Here is a 6,062-nt window from a genome sequence, read left to right as displayed (position 1 = left end):
GGATGGCACAATGACTCGCCGCGAAGAGGTTGTAGCGCATTGCTGACCTGGAGTGATGTCCTCTGCGCTATTCATGGGTGTGTCCTGTTGTGATTCAGCGATTGAGCTGCCACAGACGGACGAAGGCAGACTGTACTGGTCAGTGGAGGCGCGATGACTGGAATGTGGCGAAGGTGGCGTTGGCCCAGTAGACATGGCCATGGTCGATTCACGGGCACCAGGGCAAGCCCCAGTGCGGCAGACCTCACCGTGGACAGGAGTAGGCAACGTTCGAATGAAGTTCGAATGTTTTAGGCCGTCTTATAATATTAAAATGTTGATCCAGAAGAGCGAGGCTCAAAAACGCAACCGACTTCGAATCACTTCTTCTTCGTCTCACTATATGAATGTGTGCATAAATCAAAAGACGAAAATGACAATTTAGCTTAACCTATTCAAGCAGCCTCATGTTTACGGTGGCAACAAAAGACTTGTGATCATTGTTGGACGTAATTTACCTGAGAAGGCTGTTCCAATCCGAAAAGGCAAAGAGAAGAGGCGAATTTTTTAACATGCGTGCATATGTGGAACTAATTTTACGAAGGCGATCTAAATTGTGCGATATATGATGACCTGGCCGAAGAAGAACATCTTTGAATGTTGAAAAACTATGTCAGACTTTGTGCATGAATGACAGGTGCGCAAAATGCCTTCTGGTGCGAAGAGGTGATAAGTTAGGTCGCTGTTTCATACTGGTTATACTGCTAAATCGGGGAAAATTACGAACTATAAATCGAGCGGCTTTGTTTTTTAGTGATACTATTATCTCGCAGATATGATTGTTGGGTATTCCAAATGATAGATGCACACTCCAGTTGGGATCTCACAGGATCAGTGTAGGCAGTAAGTTTTGTTTCTGTGCTTGCCTGGAAGAGAGTTCGTTTGAGGAAGCCAGGAGTTTTCGGTGCTTTGTGTGTACTATGTTGAATATGACCGTTTCAGTTAAGGTAAGATAATATACGTAATCATACAGCATCATATGTAGTGATGTGGTTAGGTATACTGCTGTAGACATACGTCAGTTTCACATCCCATACGCGCATCCGGCTTGAACGTTCTCCGGAAATCCATACGTATGAAACTTGCCTGAATGCTTTTATATACGCGGAGGCAGTAGTTTCTAATTGGATTCAGTTTGTCTTGCGTTGCTTTCATTCAGTGCGTTTTGAGTTGCAATCTGCGACGTTACGTACCCAACTTCCCCGACTTTTGCACACACCGGCTGTTATTTAGTGTTAAAAGAAGCAATCATCTTGTTGATAGCCAGAATGACATCTACCTATGCGTCACGACGACTTCGATGGAAAAAAAAACAAGCGAAAACTACAAAAGCTTGATCACGTTGAAAAAGAAAGGGGAGCAGATACTCTATTGAGCGCTAACTACACGTCGCAAAACCACCCCGCAGAAATTGACCTGACGTGACGTGATGTAACATGATGGGGTTCGCGTCTCATGTATTTCCCCTCTAACCTTAGCGGGAAAATTTACATCACGTGAAGATGTCACCTAACGTGGTCGCGTGACGTCAATTTTACCAGCCAAATACTGTGGGGAACTTAACGTAATGTGACTTGAGATCACTTCAAGTCGCGACACGCCAATAGTGACATCGCTGAATATCACATCCTGCGGCGCACCTTAGACGCATCGTTTAACTACAATCAATATTCCCTATACGGGGAAGTTCACTATAAACGAACTTGGGACACGGATATGAGTGAATGGGTAACAAACAGAACCCACATAATAGCCATGGCAGTGGTCGCACCTTCTTCGAGTAGGTCGTTTCCCGGTCTGTTTGCGCCTCAAGGTGGCATCTTTACTTCCGTAAAACCACACCTTTGGTTTGAGGATTTTTTTTGGGGAAAACTTTATAGAAACAAAAGGCGCCTTTGGGAAGGCGAGTGGAGAACCTTCATTGTACGAACTTTGGGCTGAAATATGAGTCACAGTCGGCAAAAAAGCGATATTTTCACGAGCTCAGTTAAAGTCACCGTAGCTAATCGGAGCTAGCAACAGGATTCGGTTGCTCGAAAGAATGTTCACGTTTACCCGTGCCACGCCCACCCCCACTTCATACCGAAAAACTCGGAAAGCGGCGGAATGTCAAAAATGTATTTAAAGGGGCCCTGCAAGCACTTTTTTTACTAGTTTTTAATTTGCATCAAACCTGAGCGCACTGACTGTAGTAACTTAATGTAACTTTTCTTTTCTCGAATTTCGCCTTATTTTAAAAGATATAGGCAAATTAAAATTACAAAAACAAGCAAAAAATAACCTCCCTCACGACGTCCACGGTTGCTTGAGCGGCCGTGAACTAGAGTGTTGACGGCGCGAGAGGGCGCCACTAAAGCGTATTCTGGATAGGCTGTATACAGCGGGCAGCCAGAGCGGCTCTCATTGCATTTGCTGCGCGATTAAACACTAATTCGGCATGACACTTCATTGGCCACAAACGACAGCAAACACGGGGTGAAGATAGGTTAAGAATGGGAGTCACTTCGCGCTGCCGTACCGCGAAATGGCCAAAACGCAAGACAAAGCTACTCGCTGAAGGCCTTCGGAACGCTCGGAGCCGGTCGGATCCTCAAGTCCGTAAACGACCGCAGCGGCGCCGCTTACATTTGGGACCTTTCCGTGTCGGCGCCTGATCCCACTACTCTTTTCTAGTATGCGCCGCCTTTTTCACCGCTTGGTGGCGCGTATGTCGACGGGTCACTTCTTGTTTCCGTACTTTATAAACTGCATTTGTTTCTTTTCTGACCTAAAATACTCAACAAAAGCTACTTTTGTAAACAATTGAAACGTTTCGCGCCACTTATATTTTGTATTTCGACTAAAAATAAGTTTTTAGCGGCTCTGACCAGTAGTAAGCCCAGGACCAGAGACGTCACATTTCGCGCGCTTTCGGTACCGCGGGTCGCCCCCGTCGGTGGAGGAAGCTTCCGCGTCGTCCGGTTAAAATATGATGCACTGATATTTAGTTACTCTCTCCGTGCCCGCTGGCTTACCCGAACCCCGAGAGACGTGGAAACCGCAAAAAAGGTATACGCTTAAAAGTGATGCAGGGCCCCTTTAAGATAATGAGTACAAGATACTCGGAATCGTAATTAAAATAGAGTATTAAATACTCTTCATCAAATGTATTTGCAAGATACCAAGATACTCCAAAAAGTATTTAAGATATAGTATCTTGAGTAGAGTATTTGAGATAGGCACAAGTCTGCATTTATCCTATGATAGAATGCATGCGCTTGCTGCAGGTGCTCTGGTCGTCTTCACTATACCTCTATAGAAAAAAAAAGAATGATTGGTACATACGTTTATTATGTTGCATATATTTGCGCAGAACTACGGCCTCAGCTGAAGAAACGTCCATGGGCTCCTTCCACATGACGATGTCCGGCGCGCAGGAAGCGAATGTCCCAGGCTTGGAGTCCGGTAAAGGCAAATGTGCAAAGCAGCGCCAGGTGCGTCGATGCACGAGGCACGTGCAACGTGCAACTCTTCGGAAGATCATGGCGGCACAGCGCAGCACTGAGCTGGATTTCAGACGCCATGAATTTCCCAGAAGTGGCGCGCGGTACGTGCCTCGAGCATTTCTACAACAGTGAATGGCGCCACTTTTTGCAGGATAGAGGGGCTCTAATGTGCAGCTCCCCCGCGCCGCCATGTTTGAGGTTTTTAACTACCGTGTTTTTTTAACGCTTTGCCGAGTCGCGCGATAGAGTCGCGTGAAATGCTCGTGCCGCAGAGCACGCGAGCTCGGCCGCTCGGCCGCTGTCCAGAGTGATGAGCGAAGATTGTGGAATCACGGCTGCCGGAGCGGCGTCTATCGCCGTTTAAATCAGAGAGGAGCGCGTCTCATTGAAGCGAGCAAACGAACAAGCCAGCAGATAAAAGAGGACGCGCATGCGCACGGCGCGGTTCTCGGCAGCAGGCGGCGCGCCTCTGTGTGACATCACTTCCGTGACCAAGTTTTTCGTGACATCGACCTCTCAATTTTGGACGTCCTTCCAAGCGCAGAAAAAGACGTAGTTCTACGTCGCAAGAAAATCGGTCTGAAGTAAGACATTGCTCAACAGAAAGGCAGGGAAGAGTCTCAGTCGCCCCGCCTCTAGCACGAACTTCCTACCTTCGATAAATCTTCGGCGTCCCTTGAGCCTCGAACACCCACAGCATGGCGAAACAAAAGGGGCGCGTGTCGGAGGAGGTCCGGCCCTCGAAAGAAATACGCCCTGCCAATTTCGCCTTGTCAGCTCACATTCGCGGTGAGAAGCTCGCTAGGGTGTTGGCTAGGGGCGCCTTTGTTTTCATCTCTGTAGGCAGTGCATGTGCTATTTAGGCGGTTATGTCTTAATTTTTATAGTGCATAGAAGCTTGGCATTGCACGTGCTTGCACTGGCAGAGAAATTGAAGCATCTTCACGCAGGTCTGTGAAAAAGTTCCACCAAACAGCGATACCCAAATTTCCATCTGCGAAACGTATAATAGCATATTCACGTCTAGGTCTCGGTTTCCATGCGTTCATGTCAGAGCAAAGAAGACATGCATACGCTTGCATAAAGGTTTGAGCCGCATAAGTACTAAAAAGAACGATACATATAAACTCCATACTTTATTTATCACCTCCAGATGACCCACAAAATGACAACTTTCTTGCCCGGGTTGTCCAATGTGAATTTAGCTGTCTTCTTCGTGCACATCGAATGGATGTTAGATCCGCCGAGTTTAGCGTACTTTTTGTATTAAAGAAACTGCGGAAGTATTTTTTTTTCTTTATTATTTGACTTAATATTCTTCGGTTTGGAACCTGTTTCTAGTCACAGACGCAGATCCTTTTCGCTTTTCCATAGCATGTGCAGCCCATAAGCGCGGACATCTTGCTTGCTTGGTGGCCGGCATCATGCCGGAGTGGAAAGAAGCGGCCACTGCGACCTGTCAATCAAAACAAATTTATTGCTTCGTGAATGGCTTATGGTTCTCCCGTGCCGTTTGAAAAGTCAGCGCAGAAATTCTTTTCAACAATTCTATTAGAAAACTTGTTCTCGAATAATATAAAATATACCACCAGCACTTTTAGCTGTGAACACCCGTTGGTCCTGTTGTTTATTTTTGTTGTAACTTGCAACATATATCTCTTTTGTGTAATGGCCATAAAGGAAGTTCATAAATGAATAAATAATTTGAATATCTGACATAGTGGCTGTCCACAGGCTCCCAAGCGAAAAGGATAAGATCCCCCCGATTTTGGTTCGATTTTCGTCGTCAGCTGCACGAGAGATATGGATCAAGGCACGGGGCGGTCTGCGCGAACTCGCACAAGCGAGAACTCTACCCCAGCTTTATTTTAACGAGAATCTCACCCAAATCAACCGAAACCTGTTCTGGAAGGCTCGAACACGGGGAAAGGAGAAAAGATTCAAGTATGTTTGGGTTAGAAATGGCAAGATCTTTGCCAAGCGGCAAGATGAGGCAACCCCAGTGCGCATCAGCTGTGAACACGATCTTGAACTGATAAACTAAAAGGATATTGGATCCAGAGAGGACCGTCTGATTATGGACTGTGATGACTTTCATACTTTTGTTTCCTTCTCAGAAGTACAAAACTTTTTTACAAGTTTCAAAGGTAATACTTTTCGTATTACCCATGTTAATATCCGAAGCATCCGGAAATACTGGGACCATTTTCTCGCATTAATCTCCCCTTTCTGCTCTTGTTTTGATGCGTTTGTACTGACCGAGATTAACATTTCTTCGGACAGTTTCACTAAGTATAAAATACCAGGCTATCAGATGTTCTCTTATACTCGTCCAATGGGAAGAGGAGGGGGTGTGGCTGTGTTTATAAAAAATAGTTGGTCGGTGTCCGAGTTAAAATTTTCATTCCAACAGGCAGAAGTAGTTACGCTGCTCTTAAGCACTCCTTTGTTATTCCTGGTCCTTTTCTCAATCTATCGTCCCCCGTGCTGTAATGCACGGTTATTTCTGGCCGAATTAGGTTTAGCTTTGTCCTCTCT

This window comes from Ixodes scapularis, unplaced genomic scaffold (assembly GCF_016920785.2).
Source record: "Ixodes scapularis isolate PalLabHiFi unplaced genomic scaffold, ASM1692078v2 PGA_scaffold5__190_contigs__length_132052651, whole genome shotgun sequence".
NCBI classification, from domain to species: domain Eukaryota; kingdom Metazoa; phylum Arthropoda; class Arachnida; order Ixodida; family Ixodidae; genus Ixodes; species Ixodes scapularis.
Note: the sequence above shows the minus strand (reverse complement) of the source record.